The sequence below is a fragment of the Bombus pyrosoma genome, linkage group LG8 (assembly GCF_014825855.1).
Source record: "Bombus pyrosoma isolate SC7728 linkage group LG8, ASM1482585v1, whole genome shotgun sequence".
NCBI lineage: Eukaryota > Metazoa > Arthropoda > Insecta > Hymenoptera > Apidae > Bombus > Bombus pyrosoma.
The window spans coordinates 1,119,011-1,133,891 of record NC_057777.1 but is presented as its reverse complement, the minus strand read 5'-3'; the positions used below and the strand labels follow the sequence as shown (position 1 = coordinate 1,133,891).

Here is a 14,881-nt window from a genome sequence, read left to right as displayed (position 1 = left end):
CTCGCCTTGACCGTGCCTGTGATTAAACGAGAGCACGTGCATAAGTACGAATGTATAGAATTCGAAGCGGCGCGGAACACTCGTTGCTTCGTTCCCGTATAACTTGGTTTCCGGGCGTGCTGAACAGCTCCCAAATACGATTAGCGCAGGCTTTACGAAACTTGACGCGCTTGTGAATCCCGTCAGGGGGATGTTATATTTGGTTACGCCGCGTTGCTTTCGTGTCCATCGAATTCGACTAAAGAAAACAAAGTTTGCGTACCGCGCGGCTCTAATTTTCACCATCTGTTTCCTTTGTCTTCCACCCTTTGGTCGAAGCTTTCTCCGTGAACCGTTATCTTACGATGTTTTATCACGTCACCCGCCGTACACTCTACCCTATTCTCTGTTTTCTTGTCGTTTCCTTCTTCCCTATAGTACGCTCCCGTATAACGATCGAATGGGACGTAACGGATATAGATAAAAACACGAAACTACATGAACCAACCTACGCATCGGTAAATGAAGGAATAAAACCGAGTGAACGTTTTTGGCCGCGCGTGTATATATATACAAAGTGTCTTGAATTTTATCCCGTGTAATTGAATAGTTTCTCCAGCTATGAAAAACGCGTTTCTTTTACTTTTTCTTTCGCTCGGCCCCTTCTCTTCAAGGTTTTCAAGCGGTCGTCCCTTTCTCGCGTTCATAGTAATCTCGGATAAAATCCCAAGCGATTGCCTTCCGTTTTCTACAGTCCGACCAAACAAGAAAAGCTGCGTATAAGCTCTGCTTTTCCTATATGTATGTGTGTGTGTCGCTGGAACTGAAAAGTCGTAGCAAATATTGGTGTCGACCGAAAGGAAAACCACGGAGGAACGAAGGGAACGGACGCTAGTAGTTTGTAATCCGGATAGAACGATAAACCAAATAGATCGTGATACGGAAAAGAAGAAAATATTAGACGGTGAATGTTCCCGGTCGTATCTACAAATTTGTATTCAGAATTTTCCGTTATCGTTATCCGATGCATCGCAACGATCGGCTCGTTGTGCTTCATATCGTTAAGAAAAGGTTTAAAATAAAAAGATGGTAATACGGCAAAGGTGAAAGGAAATAGGATATTATTCTTATCGCCCCTTATGATTGCAAGCTAAGGGATAAACAACAGCTGCAAGATATAACCGGGCACTCGACTTATATCGTATATCGTGAATCTACGAGACGCAGCGATCATTGCTGTCGTTATAGGGATACGCAGGAAGAAGTATCTCGAGATATCGTTTTCGTTAAATCGTAAGAAAGAAAGGAGAGAAAATTAGAATGTTTAAAACTCTTGGCTTCGAATGTTGCGCAACATTTTAGTAATCCGTCAAAAAATGTCCATTGGACGCGATTAAAGAAGATTCGGTGAACGAAAAGTTGATGCGGCAGCCGGTCGCGTTTTCAATTTTCACGTTACGGGGCAAACGATTTTTAACGCACTGCCATTATCGTTGGCTTTGATGTGGCTGTTAAACGCGCAAAGAGAGTATATTTCGCGAAATTTTAATGTTCCCATAAAAGATCGTTCGTGCTGTTTTATACGACATATATACGCACGGGCGGTAAATTAATTCGCGAAATAAAATACGCAGAGGCTGGAAACCGAACCGGCGCGGCTGCTAGCCGAAGGGAAATTTGATTGATAGGAACTGAAGCGACCATCGGAAAAGCACTTTAGATAATTGGATACTGTTAAATCTCATTAGGTAAACCGAACAAGTACATAGTTACTTGTGTACATGGCGACAGCTTGATACCGTGCACGTAGGTTCGGTAAATTCCGACGTGATATTATCGTATAGAGAAACAAAGACGTCGATGGTTAATTTCTGATGCTAAAAAGCCACTGGGTCGATCGTATCTCCGTAGAGGCAGCAACGATCGCGATCGTCTTTGTACGTTCTATAAAAGCATTATTTTCGTTAAATAATAGTCATGTTTGTCGAGATTATATGATAGAGGAACGCTTGGATCAATGTGTAATAGAAATATATTTAAACAAGTATAAGTATAATTACTGGCATTGCAACAGAGCTCCGAAACCATCGGTCTATGGGTTATTTATATAGTTACGAAAACTGGCCTGTCTATAGCCCGCTGCACCATCTGTGCAAGGCATGTTCCTAAAAAGGCTATGAGGCTGAGAGGCTCTTCAAATTGATTTAGTGCTAAACAATGGCTTAATGGCTCGGAGGACTAAGAAAATTAAACACTTGAATTTTCCTAAAGATGAGAGAAATCACTTGAATCGGATTATATTACAAGAATATTCGCTGAAAAACCTCAAACTAGAGATTGTTCGTTATTATTTGTATAATTATTTACTTGGTATAACAAACGCGCGGAGTCCCTTTCCAACTCCGGCCGAAGAAATCGACCAAGATCATTTCGCGTTATGCTAACATGTTGTAAGCACGTTATTTTGCTTCTATTGCTATGAAATACGGCAACATCGAGGTGAAACTTGGTGCAGTTTTATTTTAATAAAAATAACCTTACGCTATGGCGAACGATTCTATTCGAAAATATAACTTTGATACAAAGAATTGGGTAAATCGTATATCGAAATATATCGTTGTCGAAGCAACACGATAAAGCGGTGGTTTGGAAAAATTTCGTTCGGGGACAGCCGGTCAACGGTCGATACCTTTAACCGGATGTTTCGAGCGAGCATTGCAGGGTTAAACGATAGTAACGAGTCACTTGGTACAGGAGTGGGTGTTGTGTCACGCTCGTAGGGTGATATTAAATACGGGAGTATCGAGTTGCGAACAAGTCGAGCGTGAACGGCGCAAGTAAATGGATCCATGTACGATGTGTACTCGTGAAAATCGGCAGTGCTTACGGCGGCTGGTACGCCAACCAAAGGGAGACTCGTGATCGAAGTTACACTTTGTCGAACCGACATTGTAATTTCTAATCGACGTAGACGTAGCTACTTTCATTTTAAAAGCTCGTACATTCCTGGAAATTTCGTCTCGTTCTTTACATTTAGTTTTCCATTTAATCTCGATTCAAGGCTATTGACTTTTTCTAGCTGCATACAAATCTAACTTTGATCTAATTTTTAACGCGTTCTTAAAAAAGAAAAAAAGATACGAATGGAGTCATTGCTTATCGTCGCTAGACGGCGGATTTTTATGAATTTATAGGAAATTTGAAAGCGCCAAATTTTACAAAATGCACATAATATGGAAAGATATATGAAATAGAGTCTATATCTATAATATTCGACAGATAAAACGATTTTTTACCGTGGCTCTACTTTCTGACTGTATTCTCCGAAATATTAATTTAATTCTCACGAGCCAGGAATTCTTAAGTCAACCGGGAAAGAGCTGAAAGACATAAAATCTTAAATGGAAATTACAAGGTTTCCCGCTGAGAAATCGAGTTTCAGGAAACGGAGTCGAGAAAATGAAAGGAAAATTAATTCGTTCGATCGAACGGATGATAAACACTCTGGCCCCTTGACCCATATTCTTGACACCACTGTCAAGTTCCTGTACCGATTGTATTACAGTGCCGGAGCTGATTGCACCATCGCACGCGTAGTAGCCGCCTTCTGCGATATACTCAAGCGTCTACGTTTTCAATTTCACGCGATTAGAAAATCATCGCAACCCCTCGTTACAAATTACATTACGATAGAATAATTAACATCGCGTGTAATGTTACATGAAGGGGTTGCGCCACCCTTATAATAGTTCCTGGTATTTCTTAATTTTCTAATCGCAGCAAGCTTTCTCCACGTTTCAGATGTGTAGAACAGCGTGTCGAAATGGTTTGTCAACGTTCAAGTTGCCGACGACGTTCAGGGACAAAATACGCCAGATATTTTACGAAATTTCAGGCGTGTACGAGAAAAAAAAGAAAGAAATTAATAATTCGACGATCGTAAAAAATATAGTTTACGGCTGTATACGCAAGTTACGAATTTAAATACAGGGAAAGTAAAGTTTCGTGGCGACCGAAGGACTTTCTCGAACCGTGGAAGAACGATAATTCGTGTCAGCGATCGTCGTGTCGCTTATGTATATCGTCGGTTATTCTCTAATCTTTAAACAGCGTAGAGACTTTTTGCTACGTATATCGACCGGTTAGAAATAACTTTACAGGTCAATACGCAGCTTTTCGCGTTATCCGTTAATCGTTAAGCGACTCGTAGTTCGACGAAGGTTCGACAATACGCCGTGAACCGTACGGATGTATAAACGCGTTGCTCTTTTCGTCCCCATGTCATTATTCCCAGTGGCATGGAACATTTTTGGAATAACTAGCCAACGTGAAGCGGAATATTCTAATTTAGGACCAAGCGCCTTCGTCAAAAGAGCGAGAAAATAATGAACGAAGGAAAGAAGAATCGCCAGGGACGAGGAACTGCTTAGACAAAAAGGTACACAGACTGGAAGGGAGGCACAGGCCGACGAACAGGTCGTCGAGCTACCAAGAGAGCAAAACCAGCGTGGCATTCTGATGCACAATAAGTGTTGGGTTACGATAAACTGGTCAGAAACAATGGAGGTTGTCGGAGCAATGTGCTCCAAACTGTGCAGCCAAGCTTCGACTATCGTGTTACTAGCGTATATACCGAGCGAGTTGCGACGATCACATGGCAAGAAGGTTGCCAAAGGATCGAGAACGAGAACCGTGGCCTGTTTGGTTGCTTGGCGGCAACGATATTGCTTGCTGCGCGATATTACCTGGTCCAATTTTTCACCTATCGTCCTTGAAGATAACCCTCATAACAAGATGCATCGTAAACGATTATACGAGCCACGAATGGCATCGACGGATGAAACGGATGTTCGACCGTACTCGCGGAATAACGCGTCAACGAGAGTTGTAAAGTCTCGTCTCGATACGATAATCGAATCGGCCTATTTCGGTTAAGATAATAGAGGTGGTTCGAATAATTTCCACTCTGAGTTAACAATTGAAATATAACGATTTATTTGCAACAACTTTTGAAGACCAAAAGCGTCGATAGCAGGTATAGTTCGGTGACGGTGACGTCGAGGAGGAAAACCAGCGATGGATGTGTCTAAAGGACGAAACAAGCGGATTCGTTGGTTGCAATTTTCGCTAGAGGAGCGAAGGCAATAGGGAAGGATAGGTGCTGGCCGGCTCCTACCAAAGGTCGCTCGCGGGTGAAATCGACCTTCGAACGTTGTACCTGGGAAAAGCCGCTTATCTCGTGTTTTATCGTAACGAGCAATAATCCCAATTAGTGTCTCGATTTGAAGGACGCATCGTAGAAATTTAGGGTGTCGCTTGTTAGCTGACAAACAATCAAGACAAACCAAATCTTAGGACGGCAATAGATTTTATCGCTGTAAAGAGGATTTTAGACGCGGCGATAACGGTTCCTTGGGATCACTGCGGATCCGAGCAAATATGTTTCAACAGCTGTTAGCCATCTTGATCGAAGGATGGATTAGAATACACGTGTGGTTGGATGACTGGACGTAACAAGAGGCAACGGAAAAGTTTTAGGTTTCAAAGACATAATGAGAACTTGGCAGGAATATTATCTCGCTCGTATTTGTAATAGAAGTTAGGTTTTCGAGAAGTTCTATAAAGCTTGGCCGTCTGTAAAATTGGGAAACTGGCCGTAAATGGAGGCTCGTATTCGTCTTTCTCTACCTAACGCACGATCCCTTTTCTTTCACTTTCTCTGTTTTACCGTTAACTTCCTCCCTTCTCTCTCTCTTTCTAGCCCCACTCCTCTTTAACTACTTTTCTCTTGCCTTGCTTTGTTGCTGCTCCATTCTCCGTGTTAAACTTATACCCAGTACACGCAAAGACAATAGGAAACACGTTGCGGTTTATAATGGATCAAGCGCGACAAACGTTATAAATCAATGTTAAAGTAGGAGATGTGAATCGCGGGAGGTGAAACGAGAAATAAATAATTTCAAGAGGCATGCGAATTGCGAACGAACAGATGTTCCATCATTTGTCTTCAGCATTGTTTCGATGTTTCCTTTCTTGCGAGAAACTGCTCGACCGTAATAAAAATCGCTCAAACCGTAGAAACATGTACGATAATAAAATAAGGGAAATATCATAAATTTTGTGGAAAACCATCGATTGTTTATATTCACGAACGAAACGGAACAAAAACCAAGTTTCGAGCGGAGTAATAACAAACGGACGATTAAAATAAGCGTAACCTTTCGATTTGTCAAGAAATAACTGTTGCATTATTTATTTATACGCGCGAAAGAAACAGAAGAGGAACGAAGAAGGATTCGAACGATATGTGATACGTAGAAAATAAAAGGTCGTGAAATATTCGAGCGATATAGAAATAGATTGGACTTGCATCCGCGATATAAATATAGTATATATGGATAAATGTCGATATACATATTGCACGTATATCCGGAACGTCGATTTGCCAGTGGCGTTTGCGTTCTCGTTCGAGAGCAGAACAAAAGAGCTGTCGTGCGCGAGCACTTTGACGTTTGCTCGAACAGGGTAGCAACGTGTAAAGCAAAGAAGAATTACGAAAGCTTGGGATGAACGTGATATGGTGAAACATACAATGCCAGGTGGTAGCGAAAAATCGTAATCGAGTGTCTGATGGCCGCTTTGACGCAATAAAACGACGATGAATCGGTAAACAAGTTTCACGTAAGCCACCTTCTTCCACTTTAACTTCGTTACGAGTTATATACAGTTGCGTACGGTTATTGCGACACGTTGTATATAGACTAGCGGGCAAATAAAATATCGTTACGAGTATTTAGCAATTACGATATGTATGAAACGCAGAAGAAGGTCCAGGCAGCGAAATAAAAAACACGGTCGGTCGTCGCGATACGAATTATGTCCATAAAAATATGAATTTGCATAAATATCCAAAATCACAGAGGCTTAATAGTACGAGCGAAGACAGTGTCACGTAAAATTAATGATAAAAAAGGAGTAGTTGACCAATAACTTGACTTGACCGTGCTTTTATAATTTTGTAGGCTTTTATTCGCGAAAACGATTAAGTATAATATTACAACGAAGCAGCAAAGTTAAAATAGCTGTTCGAATCACGGCCAAACTGTACACAAGACTCGAGACTAGTCTCGTGGTCGAATGCTTGTAGTTTTTGTATACTGCGTTTGTAGGTGTTGAGGAGCAAGGGGAGGACCCTGATTGCCCTGTGTAACGGGGAAAGTGTAATGTTAGGCCATGTGCAAAGGTCGAGTGAAAACCTAACGGTTCGCTGTCAAGTAGTATGGAATGGCGTGGATTTGGGCATGATCGTTGTCACAACAGGAGTCGATCTCCTAACTAATCTATACTATACTCTAATGAATCGTCTCCTAAATCTGTTTAATCGATTCTAATAATTATTTGGGGAATTTTGGTTAGCTGTGAAAAGAGGAACGCGAGGCATTTTATATCACGATACGTGGCGTCGAACGTCGTTCTTCACATGGCGGCTGCAAAAAGCGGTAACAAAGCTCAGAAACGCGTAGAAGAAATCCGGATCGGAGAGGTAAAGCACAAAGAAGAGTGGAAAGGATCGCATACCTGCGGAACAGGTGTTCCATCGAAGACCGGCTTTTCGTTCTCTTTCCCTTCGCACGTACACATCCACGCCTCGACCACTACAACCTTCGTCCAACTACTATACTTGGTTCGAACGTTTGCCTACAAATACATACATACGTGTATAGAACATTCGTATAGAGATTTTCTCGAGGACCGAAGACCACGATGGTAGAACGTTACGACAATCACCACTGTGCGCTGCTATTGTACCCAACACTTGGAGCAATAGGCGTAACGATAAATCCGACACGATCGCCGAACAGAACTAAACGACCTCGATCGTTCTGACAATAATCGAAAGCGGTCGCATGACGAATTCTTTGATCGAACTGTCGACGAATAGCATACGATAGGATACCACGATGGCTCACGGAAGCGTGTTAAGAACACTTTGAGATTTCGTTAGCGCTATGACGAGACTCGGTCGTCACGATTGTATTGGCCAAATTTGAAAGCAATCCGAAAATGTATACGTATAAAATAACTTTCAGAATGTTTCATACGACGCGCGTAGTATATTCGTAAAGTAAGGTGTTTACAAGCGATGGAATATTTTGACGAACCTGTGCGTACGGAACACGATATAGGGAAGCACGATAGTTCTACCGTGCAATTAGCGACATGCTATCGGAAAGAAAGAGTTCGATTAGCGCGAACGTACGAGCGCACTTGGCTCGGTGCCCGCCAAAATTTACCGTGTTTTAATCGCGCTGCTTCCATTCCAGCTTCATTTTGTTTTCATGGCGGGACGTTCTCTTCGATTCGGAGTAATTAATTGCCGCGCAATTGAAATAAATTTGATTTTCGGTTGAAAGTTTCGAACGAACGAACGAAAGATCCGGACTTTGCTGAAATATTTGTTTCAAACAATTTGTTTGAAAGCATCGTTAAACGATAGTTTGAAACTTCAAAGTGGCGTATGGAGGCTGTTGCGACGTTCGCTGGTACGTGGCGATAATTCGATGAAACAGCGCTGGAACGAGCGCTCGCGTTTTTCTATAAAAGCCTATCCCGAAATTGCCCCCGGGTGCCGAGTCGTAGAGTGATAAATTTATCCGGGATGGTCTCCTTCCCGTGTGAACGAAACGACAAAAATAACCCCGTAGCCTGCTCTTTGCGCTCCAACGAATGCACAACTACGGAAGGATGCACTCGTTTCTCGAAGAACGCGTTTTGTTATCCGTTCGATCGTTTAGCCACGAATCAACTTCCTTCCTTCTCCTTCGACTACTTATTACTCGTCGTCTCTATGAACGCATCGAAATACCAGTCTCGCAGCGATTTAAAGCCGCGAGGAAATTGATCGGTCGAACAATTAATTATCTTCTTTTCGATACTTGATCGTCTTGAGCATGCGGCCAAAGGGGGTATAGTAAAATTCGTAAAAACTGGACCTGTAGGAAATCGATCGTCGAATAGTTATTCCTTCGTCAATTTTCTAACGACCTAGGCGCGCAGTAAAGAATTTATAGCGGTCTATGAGAGCTGTGGCGTTACGCGTTACTCGATATTACGCTCATAAATTACGAAGACAAGAAAAATATCGCTCTATGAGAATAATCGTACTGGCCAGATCGTATAAGTGCCAGGATAGCCTGTTGCGTGCACAAAATATGTACGTCTCGGCGGTGCTCCTTCCAAAGAAACTTTCATATTAAGCTAACCTCCGTATAATTATTTCAACCCTTTCGCAGTGTAACACGGGGGAGACTCGGCCAAGCCGTCAAATATAGCTCTATAAATTTCCCGTTTGTAACGTCGTCATACATAATGCATACCTGTTAATCTTTAATATATACTTATTAGCATTTCTTCTAACGAAGATGAAATATTTTTTAAATTGCATACGTTTTTAATTAAACGCACTTTGCATTTAAAAAGTCGCGGGAAAAGTTTGAGCACGATAAAGAGATAACTATACTTCGAATCGTTCTTCTTCTTCTTCTTCAGGATCCTTCGTCGAAGGGTTACCATGCCACGATACACGCTCCGCCGGAAGCATAGTCGTGAACGATTTTTAGATTGATCAGAAACCGGAAGCCGGTGTACACATATACACACCAGTTGCTTTGAAGCTTGAAACACGTTTATAACCCCGTAACGCGAGCACGTAGAATGAAGAAAAAGGATTCCGAGGTCGTTACATATACATACGGGTATATACGCTGAAAATTAGCTACCACGAAAATTAGTCACGATACGGTCGTCCGTTCGAGGCATTTCAAAATCCAATTTCATTTCTCATCACGTAAAGGCCAGTCGAGCTTAGCACCAACCGCGAAATAAATCGCTTTCGATAACTTTCTTCTACAAAAGGTTCGTCCTTGCGCGCTCTTTCCAACGAGAATACGCTGAATAAAACTGTTCGCTATAATAAACGCTGATATTGTCCGCGGAGAAAAGTTTAACTCCGGCAGAGCGGACGGCGTACGCGATGAAAGGTGCGTGAGAAAAAGAACCGATGAAAAGGCTATTATATTCGATTTCGAGGGAGCCGATCGGTCCTTTTCCATTGCCGCTGCGCTAGAAGCTCGTAATGAGATTAATTATCAATAACGAGCCTCCTTCGCCGAACAATCTATTATACCGCGGAGTTGATATCGTTAAACTGCCTCGTTCGCGATATTAGTCGATGGTTTGATTCGCTCGCTTTCGTTGACATACTTACATATATTATATATATATATTTAAGCAATCTTGCATCTTCGCGAAGAGAAGTAAAACGATGGTACTAAACGCGTCAAATATTCAAACGAATATTATACTCGTTCTGAGTATCTTTACACCTTTAAATGTCTGAAAGTAATCGAATATTAGCCACGGGAAATTTTTATGACTACGTTACGTGCTTTCGACGAGAACATTTGAAATCTCGCTGACTCTGCGACATTGTTGCTCGTTATGTTCATCTCTCCGGCTGGATTTCTTAAAAAGGAGGCAAGAGAGTGCTCCACTGTCATCGAGGTTAAAGCTCGATCATTTTGCAAGGCAAGAAAGCGGAGTAAAGTAGTCGGAGGTAAGAACAGGGCAGAACAGGGAACGTGAAAGACCGGGAGTAGCTTTTGGTAAGTAATGACGTAACCTCTCGACGAGCCTCTTCCGCGAGTTGCTTTAATATACACGACTCGTATAGCTGTATGCTCGGAGATAGGCAAAGAGTGGTAAACATTACCTCGAAGAGGGAAACCGGTATCGCTCTTTCTACCATCGTCTAACCTGCGTTCAACCCGATACCTCGTAAACGACCTAATCCCAAATCTCGAACCAGAGTTTTACAAGAAGCGGAGTACGATCGGCGTAGCTTCTAAGAGGATGGATCTTAACTCGATCGTTTCATCGTTTGATCGTATCGTGTCGTGTCCGAGCCGCATTCCGAGCAGTTGTCCGAGAGAAACGTAGAAATACCGTTAAACGTAGACGATTTTCGGTAAATCGGCCACTACGCGTACCGGCTGAACGACGACGCTTCTGTCAATCGGAAACGTCTGTATGTCGCACGTGGCACGTGCCAGCAACGATTATTACGCAACGTGGGAACGATGAATGAACCGAGAACTTTACGGTACGTTGACTTTCACGGGAACGACCGACGTCAATTATCAATCTTCGATGCGCGCTCGTTCCGTCGTTCATTAACGTCCAAAGTCGATGGGAACAAAAATCGATCGTAAGATCGCGCGTGCTGTCCTCTTCGTTGACGAGTGCAATTGGAAGAATTCACAGGCTAAACGAAAGAGAAGAAGAGAACGAGAGAAAGGAGCAGCGAGTATCAGGATCGGGTACTACGGCAGACTCTTAGAGAATAAATCGATGGAAACTTCACTTCGTCCATGAAATACGCAAATTTACGATAATAGTTCGACCACCCGGTATATTCGATACTTTTTAACGTCGATAATTCAACGTCGAAACAACGACAACAAATCGTCGATACTTTGAAATTACAACGAGCGACATTCTGGAAATATCGGGGAGGACGTAAACACGCGTATTTAGCTCCGAATTAGATAGAATGGGTCGCATGGTCTATTTACGTAGCGCGGAATATTAGTAAACCAAATACGGAACACGTAACTCCGATAGTAAGCCAGTTTACACGAGGAGAAGTTACGACGTAACGTAATCCGATTCAAGCTGCAAGTACTGCGTGCAAAATGAAATCGTTGACGCGGAGGTAAGCATGAATTAATCATTGGGCGTACGCACGCTCGAAGGGAAGGGAAGGAAAGAATAAAAGTAGAGCGACGGAAAAGAAGTTGGAAACGTTCCATTAAATCTGTTAAACCCCCTTGACAGTGATAATCGTAGGTGAACGCGCGATAGTCACACTTGTATCGCATCGTTGGTATTGCAGAAACGAAACGAGCCTCGTTCCTGCACGCAACGTTCCTACGCTCGCCGCGTACGCTTGTTTCAGCGCAACCACCTTCTCTCCACCATCCTTCGATCCCGAATTCTCTCGTCTCTGCACCCCCTTTCAGCTACTCCCTTTTCCCCGGAACAATCTAATCTCCAGCTATCGATCTTAATTACAGCCCGACTACTTCTCAACTATCGCTCGACAGTCACGTTTCTGGCGTATCGTTTCGTTAAGAGAAAAAAAAAACTAACAAGGTTCCGTCGAAACGTTCGCCGATCTCGTCCGTTTTCACGCGAAACCACGTCGATTTCCGATACTCGATCTTCCAAAGATTCGATTTGACCCACATTTTCTATATATCGTTTTATTCGATCGTAGACAAGACGAAACTGATAATTTTCATACATATATATATATATATATATATATATATATATATATATATATATGTAGCCGTTCTGATATCTCGTTGTTTCGTATATCGTATTTCGTGTTTCCGCGTATAGTAAAGTATGCCGCAACGATCGATAAACGAAACACAATGAAACGCACACTGACCTTTCTGCTCCAATCCTGGTTCGACGTTGGCGACTTCCAGCGAGCGTAGATGCCTTTCGAAAAGTCAAATTCACCAGACACTGTAAACTACTGACACTCGCGGTTCTTCTGTCCGACCAATCTTTACATTCTTACCGGTGCTATTGGTCTACTCGTTCAAAATAGCCTCGATGCGTTCGGGTCCAAGTAAAAGCGAGTACCAAAAACGTATAGAACGAAAGACAGTGTCGCTAATATATAGCGTCACTTGAATTCTCACTCTTATGATCATCGCAGATGTTTCGTGAGCGAAGCTTAGTATCCTACGAACTTGACACGCGGTACACGTCTTATGTCCAACCGAATGGACGAACGACGGAGAAATCTCGATTTATCGGTCAAAATTCGATACCAATGTCACTGCACATGTGATTCGTCCGCACTGTGTCGATCATCCGGCTCGATTCACCTTCCAATCCCGGAAGTTTTCTCGATTGCCCGTAGTACGTACGTATTTTCGCGATCAAGATCCGAGAACGGCAAGAAGAACCGATCGGTGTTCGAAGCACTCGCGTAACTAGGAAGCTATCGGTCCGAGTCTGGCAGCCGTGTGACTCGCAGCGCGGTCGTAAGTGGAGAAACGAGCAAAGAATCGAGCGAAAAATCGAAAGGATCCGACGCGGTAAACGTCCACGCTTGGTCTGACCAGCCCGGCGCATCGAATGTACCACGCATCTGCGCCGCGCACTTCCTCCCTTCATTGGCTCGCCGAGCTCTATCCTTCCCCCACTCTTTGCGCTACAGGGGTTCTCCTCACGCTCGACACCACCGCCGATTCTACTATTTTATCGACTTTCTTTTCCTTGCTCTTCTCCTTTTTCCCGGATAACAAGCGAATCTACCTGTAATCGAATTCCTTATAGTCCCTTTGTATTCTGTTCCCGATAGTTTTTAAACTGTTTTCGATTTATCATCGTTCGATGTTCGTTTCTTCTGGATTGTCGCTTCTAGCATTCACATCGAAATCTTAATTACGCGTAATCGAAGTAACTTACGCTCCACGTTTTACACGCTCGAGCTGCTTCGGAATCGAAAAAATTGGTGATATAACGATGCGATGCTTCCAATCGATTAATATACACTCCTTTTTTTCCTTTTCTTTTTTTTTTTTCTCTTTTCTTTACAAAAAGTGAATGTATCGCATAACGATACATAAGCCACGCTTCTCGAACGAGTTATGAAATTAGCGACTCGTGAAAAGGCGCAACCACCCATATAGTCGAACTGGTCTATTCGCCAGAGGGAACAGGCTTGTCGTTGGTTAGGCTAAATTATCTTTGATGATCTTGTTTCGTGTCCAACTAGTTTTGCGTGTTTATGATAATTATGTTCGTTTGCCGAATCTAACGGTAGTTTTTTCCGTAAGACGCCCACGCCGATTAATCAACAGCGGCGGAGCTGCTTTTCTACTGTTACGTTATTACGAAGCGTGCACGTTCGTTGGACAGTACGAGCTGGAACAATCGATGATATCGTATACATATACTTGCGACTGAAACTGTACAAGTATTAGAATTGTTATATTTAACGATAGCAACGTGCTTACAATTAGTTTACTCGGTAAATTGAGCCGTAATCGAAACTAGCAACGTGGGATCGTCAATTATTTGGAACGCTTGCTTTAGGGAATAGACGCAACTTTAAACGCCAAAGTCCCGGAAGTGTGCAACGCACGGACGAAACTGGAAAATCGTGTAATCCAGTCAACGAACTACGTTCTACTCGTTCGTGGAAAACGTCGTTGAACTTTTTCAATTTTCGAGTTTCGATGTTGAAACAAATACGTGCATGCATATGTACGTTTGGTAACAAGTATGCGCGTACTACGTATGCATAGAAACGCGTTCCTTTTTTCTATTTTCTCTATTTTCTCTAGTTTCCCTTGGCGAACAGATACTCCGCAAACGTTCGTACAAACGTGCACAAACAAAAAAGCGTGCGTCTGGAACGATCGTGCTCGAGCGTTTTTTACGTTCGTCGTTGGTTCTGAAAAGTCCAACGTTCCTTCAAACACCATATTTTTATCGTGCATACGAGGTGGGAGCCAGTATCCTTCTTTGCTCCTCTTTACTTTCCCTTCGCTCTTTTGCTTTCTATGAACCGGTCTTTACGGTTCTTATCGATGACGTTCATACCCGGAAATCGATCGAGATCGGTTATTTAAGAAAGGACGATTACAATGTTGCGAACGTGGCGATAATTCGTCGATCGAATCGAACAAGATGCAACGCGTCTACAGTCAGTGCATGCGATCGACGATATCTAGCTGACGATAGTTTAAACAATTCTACTCTCTCTATCGAATAATCGTTGTACCGTATTTGGAAAAATTATTACATTCGATAT

General features: G+C 42.7%; 1 protein-coding gene across 6 annotated transcripts in view; it reads right to left on the bottom strand.

The window, feature by feature from the left end:
* Positions 1 to 13,578, bottom strand: part of LOC122570331 (protein tincar) — a 56,716-nt gene extending 43,138 nt beyond the window's left edge. For 4 of the 6 annotated variants that reach the window (XM_043732495.1, XM_043732489.1, XM_043732492.1 and 1 more), the window contains exon 1: positions 12,497 to 13,578. The gene's annotated coding sequence lies outside the window, so the exon portion shown is untranslated. The remainder of the gene's footprint in view (positions 1 to 12,496) is intronic. The other 2 variants (XM_043732493.1, XM_043732494.1) reach the window with 1 other exon arrangement.
* Between the last annotated feature and the right edge of the window lie 1,303 nt (positions 13,579 to 14,881).